This window comes from Petaurus breviceps, unplaced genomic scaffold (assembly GCF_028583685.1).
Source record: "Petaurus breviceps papuanus isolate PSGF00001 unplaced genomic scaffold, PetGlider_PUasm1.0 41, whole genome shotgun sequence".
NCBI classification, from domain to species: Eukaryota; Metazoa; Chordata; class Mammalia; order Diprotodontia; family Petauridae; genus Petaurus; species Petaurus breviceps.
The window spans coordinates 4,601,027-4,614,282 of record NW_027186320.1 but is presented as its reverse complement, the minus strand read 5'-3'; the positions used below and the strand labels follow the sequence as shown (position 1 = coordinate 4,614,282).

The window sequence follows — 13,256 nt, the reverse complement described above, 5'->3', positions numbered from 1 at the left end:
AAAAATCAGGTGGTGAGGACCTAAAAAATGGTGAGAAAGCTTTAATTAGATATGTCTTTAGGAAAATAAAAAATAAATACATTTTAATCATCTAGGGATCTAGGAATCACTTGAACTAGCCTGACCTGTTCTTCAACTGAATGACTGATAACACCAGACTGTCCCACTGTAAGCAGGTATAAGCATTGCTGCCTGAAGGAAGTCTTTGATTTCAAAGGGGCAGACTGAATGAGATGGAGGGAAATTTAGCTATTGGTGATGTCTTCTTAAAATGAAAATTGACTCTCATGTGTGACTTGCACATCCATAATGTCATGATACATCCAAATGTATAGAAAATATATAACTTTTAATTCCTATCCTACTTTATTCCCTTACATCATGCAAAAGCTTTGGTCAAAGAGAGGCAACTTCTTTGTATCCAGAACCCTCTGAACCTGTGACGTGCATCTGTCCCAGTGGTATCTTCATTCTTCCCTCCCAGGAAGGCCTTTGACAGAAATACAGGATTTACACACAGCTTTATCTTTAGGACAGGAGTATAGCCAACAAAAGAAAAACAGAAGGGGAAATCAAAATACTTTTAAAAGAAGCATTCTAGCCAAACATTACAAAGATGGTCCGGATGAACATGCAGCTGATGACTGCGGAGTCAGGCATTCAAGTTCATTCAAATGCTGGTGATTTTTTTGGGGGGCATGAATCCACTGTACCCCAGGGTCCTTAGTGTCATCCTTCCACTTGGAAGAATCACCAGATGGGTTATGCTGCCATTATTAAGGGATATCCGCAGCCAGCCCTCAGGAGGGAATTGTAGTGTTCTGCAGACAATGTGGCGGATGACATTGAAGTGACACACAAAGATTTCATAGCTCTCTTCCTCCTGTTTGGCATCTGCACGATGGATGAAGTGCCGAAATGCAGCCTCAATATGGGCTCCGTCCTCTTAATACTGCCGGGCTTCTGGTTTCCAGTCAGATCCAGGAGGGTCGGGTTCAATGGGAGCACCTTCCTGTAGCAGGTCAGTGATGATTCTGTTGACTCCTGGCAGGTTCTTGGAGATGAAGTCAGTTGTTTCTATTGCTCGGGTCATGGAAGAGTGCACGATCTTATGAAACTTCATGTCCAAGCTAGCTAATCGACCACCAGTCAGTTCAGCCTGTTCACGACCCAGTTCAGTCAGAGTTGGAATGCCTGATCAGGAAGATGTGGCCAGTGGCTCTGGTTTTGCTTGGATGTTATCTCCTCTTCACCAGTTTCTGTACTTCTTTTCCTGAGGTTGATAAGAGACTTTGGTTCTTGCTTGTCCCAGTTCCGCTGGCCCACCCTGTCCGCACCGCTACGTCCACGTCGGGGCTTCCGGGCGGCCGAACCACCCCGCACCCCCACCACACCACCCCCCAGGCCGCCAGCTTCTGCGCCGGCATGAACGCCATCGCGCGGGGCCGGGCTTGGGCCGCCTCCCACCTCCTCCAGCCGCCGCCGTCGCCATCACCACCGCCTCACAGTTCGGCTCCGACCCCGGCTACCGCCACTGGAGAAGCACAGGCGCTCTCGCCTCATTGGGTTTTTGGATCTTTTTTGCCGTTTGGCCTAGTCATTATTAAGGTGTTATTTTCCTCAATAATTTTTTTTTGTCTCCTTGTTACCAAGCTTTTGACTCATTTTTTTTTCTTTCATCACTCTTATTTCTTTCCCCAATTTTACCTCTAACTATCCTACTTGATTTTCAAAATACTTTTTGATATTTTCCATGTCCTGAGACCAATTCATATTTTTCTTGTAGGCTTTGAATGTGGGAACATTGACTGCTGTCTTCTTCAGGTTGTGTGTTTTCATCTTTCTTTTCCCCACAATAACTTTTTATAGTGATTTTTTTTTAACAATCCTTTGCTCATTTCCCCAGCCTTATACTTGACTTTTAACTATTACTTAAAGTAGGGCTGTACTTCCAGAGTGGAGGGTTTTGGAGGAGACCTCAGTTGAGGCACTGCCTTTACTCCACCATCCATCTTGCCTTCTGCCATGTAGTTTTTAATGTTATTCTACTCCCCTAACTAATCTGAGAAGAACTTACCATGTGAATATTAGCTTTCTAGTTATTTTTCCCACCCCTTCCTGCCTTTTGCCTTCATATGCATGCCCTGAAGTCTAACTAAATTGTAATCTATTTATTGAAGATTTTCTCTAAATAATTAGGTAATGTCACTGTATTAATCATCCCTTAGAATGTGATTAGCATCTCTCTAACATTCATATCATGTACCATTTGCATTACAATTATTTTACATGTGCAGTATTGGATCTTAAGGTATAAATTGCAGGAGGTTGGAGAATGTGTCTTATCTATTTTTTTTAATTTCTCTTGTGCCTAGCATAATGGTCAAAATAATGAAAAAAAAATCTTAAATTGAAATTGCAAAAAAATATATGTTGATGTTCTTCCAAATTCAATGTCTTGACCATCTCACTCCATTATCTCAGGAAATTAAAAAAAATTAATTACTTGATTATTACAGCAGGGAGACGAAGAAAAGGAATAAGGAGAAACATGCCCATTTCTCTATTCCAGGATGGGAAGGAGGAAGGAGTGAGAGGTGTAATTATTTCATTTGTTTTTGTTCTTTTATCTTTAATTTCCCTATTTCTTGATTTTTGCATTTTAATGAAATCCTAAAAAAAGTTCATTTGAGAAAATTACTTGATGCATTTTATTTCTAACCATTGACCTCATTTTGACTCACTATTTTACTTATTCAAAAAGAGAAAATAATAAAAAATAAGGTTAGAAACATTTGCTTTCAAGAAGTTAATCATCTCTATATTAAACTGAATGAAAAAAGCAAATGAATAATATTTGGGAGACAATCAAAGGAGGGAGAAAAAAGTTATTGGAAATGTTATTGGAATGTTAGTGTTCAATTCAGATACAAAAATTCATGATAAGGCAAGATAAAATCATGAGAGAAGATTTAGAATTCATAGATATTTGCTACATGTACGTTTTTCCTAATGGTAGAGCAGTCTGAAAAACATTTTGGTTGAATTATAGATATTTCAGATGCTAGAGGAAGGGATGAGAAATATAATTTCAAATCTTATTTTTAAAAAATGAATAGGAACTAGGTGGTTAAGCAGAAATTCTAATTTGTGTGATAGTGACATTGCCTTCTTAGTGTACATGATCATACTCTATTGATTCAGACAGTGAGGTTTGGTGATAGTAAGTGACTTGCCCATGATTACACTTTTAGGAAGTAAAGAGTATTTGAATCCAGTTTCCATAATATTGAATCTAGTATTTGTTCTGTTCTGCCACTACTTTTTTTGCATATATTATACTTGTAAGTTAATTTTTTTTTTATTATGCCTTTGCACAGAAAGCAGGTTGAATGAACCTAGATATATGTTTATCTCAGAAAAGATTTCTATATGGGCATTTTGTTTAACACTAGCAATAATGTATGTTTGTTAAAAATGGAGCACTTCAACGTGATCCGAATTATCTCAGAATTTTCAACATTACAAACAATTCAAACGCAAATGGAAAGACATATTTAGGCTTCAGTGCACCATAAGCTTTGAATTACTTGAGAGAAATGGCAAAAAATAAAAACAGAAACATTGTCAATAAGAAACATGCAAAAGAAAGAGGAATAGACTTCCTTGATTTTGAGACTCACAACAAAATAAGAGGCATTTGATTTCCTTGATATGAGAAAATAGTAAGGGAAGTTATTCCCATCAATTTGGGTTGCTTCACTGTTCTAAAATGAAGTAGGAGATCTGGAGATAAGGGATGTAGCATAAAGAAGAGCCATTATATAAAGAATTGCCCTGCCAAAGAAAGGTGCAACAAATTTTCATGAAATAGTTCAGACTGACTGATTTTGGAGTGAACTGGTGTTAACAATGAAATATAAATATATATATTTCACTACCTAAATATTTTTATTTTGTTAGTATGAGCACTCTCTCTATGGATTCAGACACTTTAGAATCTTCAGCAACTCATATGGTAGATAATACTTATCACCTCGAAGCTAACACACTGATCATTTTTGAACCTAACTAAACTGGGGACAGACCTACCATTCATCATCAAACCTTTCCCTAAGCATAATTTTCAAGCAAATAAGGTCATCCATTTCCTTGTCATGAAGAAAATTTGGTTAATGACAAGCATGTAAAAATATAATAGATCTTCAACTGATTCACTCTTAGGTTATGTTTCTTCTGCTTTGTTGATGGCTCATGACTCCATTTGCTTTTTGATTTTAAATTTAGTTTGCCTGCTATTGTATTATTATCTACACATAAAAAATTCATTAGCATTATGATTCTGAAATCTCTAAAGAGTCCAAATACCTGGTCACTTTTTTTTTATTTCTGCACAGAGCATTCTACATTTTATTATGTTCTTATGATCAATTGTATTGGTTTAATTAAATAGCAAAACTTATAAAGTGAGAGGCTTTATATTTTTTTGTTTAAGATATTTCCAGGTTATTATTTCCAATTGTGCAAATGCCTTGTAGAGTCTAAAATAAGCAACGTTTCTTATCAATGCTACTTGTCTGGGGCACTGGTATGGAAAACCAAAAATTGTAAGTAGTCTTGTAAAGTATTTTTAGACACACACTTCAGTTCAAAAGGGGAATGTGAAGTAGAAGATAGAGCTATGCCATGAAGCAGAGGAAGAGAGCAAAACACAATCAAAACTCATTAGCAAACTACACACTGTAGTTAGTCTTTTACAGGTCTAAGTATACTAGTGTTCACATCTGTTTAGGCTTTCATATAAATAGTTATATTTTCCCCATTCCTTATTCAGTTCCATTAAGTGACCTGTAAAGTTTCATCCAAAAAAACCCACAAAATAAAAACAACAGCAACAAAGCAAGACATTTGATCAGACATGACAGATATTTAGTAAGTGTGCATTGTGTGTTATTCATTGTAATGAATAAGTATAACTGCAAAGAACATTGAATTTTGAAGATAAAGATATAAATAAAATTCTGTTGCCCTTGAATATGATTTGTATGTCCCTGGATTATGCCTTACTTCTCTCCTCTTTAAAATGAGAAACATACTTCTTATCCTACATACTTTTCAAAATTTTTGTCATGAAAGTATTTGGTAAAAAAAAGTGATATATACTTGGAAGTTAGTATTATTATTTTTAACTTATAATAATAATAATAAGGTAGTATTTTATATAACACCTTAAGGTTTGCAAAGTGCTTTACAGAACTTTTTCCTCAAAGCAACCTTCAGAGGAAGGTGGCTTCTACATTTTACTAATGAACAAAGTAAAGTAGAACAAAGTGAAGTCAGCTTTGAACTCAGGGCTTCCTGTCTCCATGTTCAGTGCTCTATTTGCTGTGCCTCCTAGCTACAGTATATTTTGACTCTTTAGGTTTATAAATTGCAGAATATTTGGGAGTCTACATTTATTGAAGGAGTTTCCTCATTATCAAACTAAGTATACCAATGAAATTACAATTCCACACTACTGATATTGTGGTTGTTAAAATTATTATCATTCCTTTATCCTTAATAGAGTCAATAAGAAGTTTTTTTTAGTATGAGTTCTTAAGTTGGATTCAATAAACCATATTTAAAAAAATATATATATAAGTTTTTTAAATATAATTGGTTTCCTTTGTAATGCTCTCTAATTTATGCATTTAAAAACGTTATTTTAAGATGGATTCATGAGACTGTCAAAGAGCTCCATGACATAAAATTGGTTTTTATTTAGAGTAGTGGTCACTTTTGGATGGCCAGTATGAAAGCAAACTTTTGAAATAATAAAATGGATAATAATGGATTTAAAAACCATCCAAAAAAATACTTTATAATAACAATGATACATAAATGTCATCACCCTGAAACATCAGTGATGGATACATTCTTGTCAAAAAGAAGCCAGGTAACTGGTGTATATTTGCATATCATATAATAATCATGTTAGTGCTTTTAGAAAAAATAGTCTAAGGGTAGCTAGGTGGCACAGTGTATAGACCACCAGCCCTGGAGTCAGGAGAACCTATGATCAAATCCAACCTCATACACTTGACACTAGCTCTGTGACCCTGGGCAAGTCACTTAATCCTGATTGTCTAAAAAAAACTTTTACAAAGGAATAGATAAATGAATTACAGCTTGTATGAAATACTGTGTTTTTTTTTTATCAAAGTCACTAAAATTGGTTTACTCCTAAATGAGTCCTATGGCTAAGATCCTAAAAAGGAAAAACAAGCCACTCATCAATAATATCCGTGTGATTTCAACTAGTTATATGCTTACACAAAAGTGTCAAATAGATCACTACATCACATGAATTTGCTCATTGAATAGAAGTTTATTATAAAGATAATGTCATTGTTTTCAAGAATTATAAAATGCGCTTTTTTAATGAGCCTAGATTTGCGGACTTAGTAAGGAAGAAGTAGGAAATACAATCCATTATTATAGGCTATAAAATTTTGATACTTTTAATACCTATGAAGAAATGATCAAGTGGCTAAAGATTTTTATACCAAAAACTGACTAGCCTTCATAAACTGAGAGTATAAGCCTAGGTATTACAAATACAAATGCCCAAATTTCATTAAGGATTAAACAAAGAGATTTTACTGGAATTGACATACAGTAAAATATAAAACTGTGTTCATGAATACCTAGACACATTGTTTACCCATACAAATATATAAACAAATTTTTAATCAATATAGTCAGATAAAGTATTTACAATTTCCAATTTTGCAAAAAAGTTGTTTAAATGGTTTCTATGACTCAAATTTCTACCCACTCCTACATATTATTGCTGATTTTCCTTAAGTTCAGATTTGGCTGTTTCTTTCTCTTAATTAACTCCATTGACTTCTTACTGTCTCAGAATATAATATAATTTTTTCTTGTTTATTTTTTAAAGTCCTTTTCAAGCTAGCTCCAATCTATCTTTTGAACTTCATTGAATGTCATTGCCCTTCTAGCATTCTATTATGTAGACAAACAGTTCTTGTTCTCAAACATGACACTTTATATCCCATCTTTGGGTCTTTACACTGGCTGTCTCTCAAATCGGGTGAGGCTGGACCTCACATCTTTCTCATAGACTTTCTCCCCTCCTTCATGGTTGTAACTCAAATGCTTTGTTCTACAGGAAGCCTTTCCTGATCTTCTTAAGTGCTAATGACCTCCTCACTAAATCATGTTGTTTGTAATGACTTTGAATTTTTTTTAATACTTTATGTATTGATTCATGATGTACATATAAACGTTTGTCTACCCCTCCCCCACATTAGAAAGGATTTCCTTGAAAGTAGGGATTATTTCATGTTTCGTGTTTTAAACTATAGCACTTAGTATAGTGCCTGAACACATAGTAAGCACTTAATGTTTATTAATTGCACATTGATGCTTGGTTAATTCATTTGCATGGAATTAAAGTTCTTAAAGAGAAAGCAGAAGTAATCTGAAAATAAGATGAAATACGTATCATTCTCATCATCTTTTCTGCTATTGGAGTAATTGTAAGCATACATTTAGTGAGACATAAGAAGATAAAAACATATCTCCAGAATAAATTTTATCTACTTTTGCAGTAGATAATATTATATTATTTTGCAGTAGATAATATTATTCTGCAAAATATTATAAAGGTAAATGTATAATAGTATCCTAGGATTCCTCCCCAGACTATACTTCCAACTCAATAAAATATAAAATAATAAATATAACAACCACACACTACTACTATTACTACTACTACTATCACTATCTCTACTGTTACCACTGTCTCTTGTCCCACAACTATTAGTTACTACTACTACTACTACTACTACTACTACTACTACTACTACTACTACTATCACTATCTCTACTATTACCACTATCTCTTCTATTACTACTGCTGCTGCTGCTACTGCTGCTGCTGCTACTGCTGCTGCTGCTGCTGCTACTGCTGCTGCTGCTGCTACTCCTTCTGCTATTTCCACTCCTACTACTTCTACTATTCCCTTCTTTTTTCTCCTTCAAAAATCTGTGTGGGCCTCATCTCTTCACAACTTAACTATTACAATAGCCTTCAGATTGGTTTCCCTGTCTCAAGTTGTTCCTACTCCAATCAATCTTCCACTCTGCTTTCATATTGATATTTCTAAGGCAGAGGTCTGACCATGTCACTTCTGTATTCAAGCCTTATGTTTTGCTTCATAAACTGGCTCTTTCCAACCATTCTTTGGTTAAAAAACACTGGGCCAAGAAAATACTTTTAAAAATCTAGCTTTGAGATGAGATGGAACGAGTTTGTTTTATAGAAAATATATTTCATTGTGACCAAACTATGGTGATAGTTAAATGTCAATGAAATGATATAGGTAAAAATAATATCCACTATTTTCTATCCTAGAATATTTTTCAAAGACAAATGACATATGATGTATGGTGCCTGTGTTATTACACATATACTCCAAAAAGTTTGTCTAATCAAAGAGGGAACTTTTTTTGTTTTTATTTTTGTTTATTTTTAATAGAAATGAAAGAAAAAGAATCAGGGAACTAATCATTACTTAATTCTCTTGAGACAGATAGAAAGGAAGATACTATGTATCTGAGATTATCTCTTTCTCAATAAGTTCCCTTTTACTTTTTAAAATCTTTCATTTCACTTATGTTATCCTCCCAAACCATGAGAGTGTAGCCATTCTGCTTCTCTGAACACAACAGATTATGAGTCTGATCTCAAAATTACATCTCAGCTCCTTAAATGCCAGAAATGACTCATTTTTATGTTTGTATCCTCAAAGACATATAACTCAGACATTATTTGAATTCTTTCCAAAAGTGCATTTATTTTGCTTATCAAAAATTTCTGAATTGCAAATATTCTCCAATTCATAAATATCAGCAAATTCAATGTGAATTAAATTATTCTCATTATTTAACTGAGATTGTACTGAATAAATTGGGATTGTTATTAAGTATTACAGACATAAATTTAACAAATTTGACTCATAGAAGACTGAATAAATCTCTAAGTGTAGTTCTAAATACTATGATAGAGATGACTATAGTGGGACAACTGAAACTTTCCCAAACATGCTCAATGTGTTTTGACAAAACTCTAGCCCCTGGACAGGCATTTTTCCTTATCTTTATCTTAGCTGCCTGTTTCTTCACACCTGTCTTCTTTTAAGACCTTTTGAACAGAGGTTCACAAGTTCTTTAGAGCCTGAAGTCAAGAAGAATTAAGTTCAAATACAGTTTCAGATACTAGCTATGAGACCATGAATAACTCAGTTAATCTCTCTTTTCCTCATTTTTATTATCTGTAAAATGAGGATATTAATAGTAACTATTTCCTAGGACTGTTGAAAGTATTGAATGAGATATTTACTAGTGCTTAATGCAAAACTGGCACATAGTAGGTACTTCTTAAATTACTGTTTATTTCTCTTCTTCGTTCACTTCCAAGTCAATTTGTCTTTAAAGGCTGGCTAGATGAAATCTTTCAAGAAGTTTTCCCTCATTCATATTTCACTTTTTACCCTTTCTACCAGAATAGATAGGTGTAGCTCTACTATGATACTAAGAACATGGACACTAGGGAGTTGAGTGCAGTAGTGGTACTAATGGTACTAGGACTGAACATAGAGTTGAAAGAGATAAGACAGCTGTATTTTGGAGAATTGGAGAAAATAAGTTGGAGTAATCTCAAAGATGTATTTTATTTATTTGGAAATATGAATTAGCATCAGTCTCATACAAGGAAATAGGAGATAATTCTCTTCTCTTCATTCTTATTCTTTCCCTTTCACTTCATGTCTTTGGGCACCAGGGATCCAGAGGTAAGAACAGCCCTCATGTAAATTTTTTTTCTGCATTACAAGTGATGCAGAACCCTTTTCTGATATTTATTAACTTTAATGCTTTCCTTCTGAGATTATCTACAGTTTATATTGTTTATGTATTGTTTGCAGATGTTTTTTTGTATATTATCTGCCTCAGATTATGAACTTCTTGAAATCTGTTTATTTTTTTTCTTTTTTATTTTGTATCTTCAGTATTAAGCACAATTCCTAGAAAGTAGTAAGTGCTTAATAAAATACTGTTTACTTAAACTGTAGCATTTCAGGGCTAACCTGGTAACTTAATCCTCATGTTGATTCTTTTTGGAAATGTCACCTAAAATCAAAACAATAGACTAATATATCATCTATCTATTCATCCTTATATTCTATCTTTTTAACTATCTATTCATCTATCACCTATGTACTCATCTATTTATTTTCTATTTATCCACTTTTCTATTCATCCTTCCATTATTTTTGTTGATTTTTGACATCTACATAGTTTGATTGATTTAACACTGTTTCCCACAATTATCTAGTGTCAAAGTGCTGACAATATTCCCAATTCCACTACTGATTCACTAAGCCTTCCAGTCCTCTCCTTGCCTCCACACCATATTAATGAGGAACATTTTGCAGATAGGGTATAGCCCACTGTAACTCAGAACCCTCAAACTCTAGAGAAATGTCATCCTCAGTCTTTTTATCATAGACTCATGCTACTGTGCCTAGCCATTGATCATTTTTTAAAACACACAATTCATACAAATTGTATATAGTCTATGCACAGTACACTTTTATAAACACTACTCTAACAAATTCTAAATATATTTTGACCGATCAAGCTAATATTATGATATTGTTTACTCCATGATATTTTTTTATTCTACTTTTCATGATAGTACTGCCACCTGGTTCTCTTTTAAGGTTGATCAGTTTCTCTAAGTATTCTTTCCTACCTCAACATCCACATCATGTCCTCTAACTCTAGGTATTCACCAAGATTATATCCTAGGTGTTCTGTTCTTTTACATCTCTTAGATACTTTATGAAACCCATGGTTTAAGGTCACTTTAAGTAAGAATTCTCTCATTCTTTTTTACTTGCATCCCTGCCATTTACCACAGTGATGGCACATAGTAGGAATCTAATAAATATTTGATTGATTTGAGCTAAGTTGGTCAATGTGCTGTTTCACACACATATCATCTCTTTTTCACTTTTTATGACTTTGCAAATATGATCCTCTCATGCTTCCAATATACTCCCTTTTCCTGCGTATGTCTTGGAAACCTTCTTTGCTTTCTAAGACTAAACTCCCTTAAAGAATAAACTTTGGCATTAACTCCTACATAATAAATTTCCTGATTTCCTCCCCAACACAAAACATTAGGTGCTCTTCTCTTATAATCACTGCTTTTACTCTGCATGTCTCTCACACACACACACACACACACACACACACACACACATGCTTTGTTTCACAGCCCCAGTAAAATGCAACCTACATAAGAAGGTATTTTGTTTGTTTTTTTATATATGACCATCTCTTAGTACAGTGCCTGACACTTTGAATAATTGAATCATTGAAAAATTAAAAAAAAATCAAAGTTTATTTATTAGTATAATGAAATGAGGAAAGGCAATGAAGTAGAAATCAGTAACAGAAGCAGAGATTATGCAACTAAGTGCTTGAATGATTAAATTAGATTAATAAGATTGATAATTTTCTCATTTCTGATTTGTTCCCCATGTATAAAATGGGAAGTTTAGACTGCATGACCTCTAAGTCTTCTTCAAGTAACCAAAATGTTAGATTCCTTTTTTAGAACTATGTTAGATTATTCTAACAAGGAGGCACTTATTGGAAAGGCAGGTTAGAAGAAGTACTAGATAGGGAGTGTGAAATAATTTGAGAAAAGCTACAAAAGTTGTCCAAATAAGAGAAAATGCAATCCTGATTTTATGATGATAGCCGGCCGGATAAATTGAAAAAAAAAAATGTAGCAAAGATTTAATGGACATAGAGTGGGGCTTGGAGACTGTATGACATACTTTTACTATTTCTCTGTCAGGTGGCCAGTGGCAAGTGACTTTCTTTTTCTCTACCTTATCCCTCACATGTAAAATGATGGATATCTATATATCTTAGGGGATAGATGGTCAGATCTGGAGTGAGGAAGACGATTTTTTTTTCTGAGTTCAAATCTGCCCTCAGACAATTACTAGCTATATATATATATGTGTGTGTGTGTGTGTGTGTGTGTGTGTATACTCAGTTCAAATCTGCCCTCCGACAATTACTATGACACCAGTCAAGTCACTTAACTTTGCTTCAGTATCCTCATCTTTAAAATGGGCTGGAGAAGAAAGTGGCAAACTACCCCAGTAACCTTTGCCAAGAAAACTCCAAATGGATCCTTAAAGAGGAGGACATGATAAAAAAAAGAAAAAAAAAAACAAAACTGAACAACCACAAAAAATGAAGGAGAGTGGTACTTGGTTAAAGTCTCTAAGTTTAGCAGTCACTAAGGTGCCCTCCAGCTCTAAATCTGACATATCAATAGTATTCAAGGGACTCTGTGAAAGTGTCATTGATGAGTCTGTAACTGACTAGATGTTTTAATCAACTGATGGGCTATTCTGTTGTTATTATTATTATTATTATTATTATTATTATTATTGCTTTTTAGAGAGCAATTGGGGTTAAGTAACTTGCCCATGGTTACACGGCTAGTTATTTTGTGTGGGTGTTAAGTGTCTGAGACTGAGAGGGAACTAAGATCCTCTTGATTCTGCAGCTGGTGCTTTACTCACTGAGCCAGCTAGCCGCCCCAACTGATGGGCTATTCTGGACTTCAGAAAGAAGACCTGGTTTGAAGTCTTAACTTTATAAAGTTCCATCAGTAATTGTTGATAATGAGGAAGAGGAAGGAGTTAAAGGTGACTTGCAAGATTTAAAGAGATCTGGGCAGCCAGGTAGCACAGCGAGTAAGAACACCAGGGTCGGGATGACCTAGAGATCGAATCCGGAGCTTAGACACTTAGCACCCACCCAGAAACACCTAGCCAGGTAACTTTGAGCAAGTTACTTAACCCCAATTGCTTAGGGGCGGCCAGGCTCAGCGAGTAAGAGCACAGGTTCCAGCGTCGGGATGAGATCGAATTCTGTGCTCAGACACTCAGCACCACACCCAGAAATAACTGGCCTTGTAACCTTGAGCAAGTTACTTAACACTGATTGCTTAAAAAAAAAAAAAAAGGATTTAAAGAGATGATTGTAATTGTGATGCTGCCATCAGAAGAATTCAGAAGGAAGGAGTGATAGTTACCATTTATTTCCCATTCATGTATTTTTGTACTTAGTTTCATAATTAGTTCTTTTTTCACCTT

The 13,256-nt window shown here is 34.5% G+C and overlaps 1 protein-coding gene and 1 pseudogene across 1 annotated transcript in view; both read right to left on the bottom strand.

Annotated features, from left to right (window-relative positions):
• The window catches only part of LOC138171049 (cadherin-9), a 258,694-nt gene that overhangs the window by 169,656 nt on the left and 75,782 nt on the right, over positions 1-13,256 (bottom strand). The window lies entirely within an intron of this gene.
• On the bottom strand, positions 671-2,027 carry LOC138171081 (serine/threonine-protein phosphatase PGAM5, mitochondrial pseudogene; annotated as a pseudogene).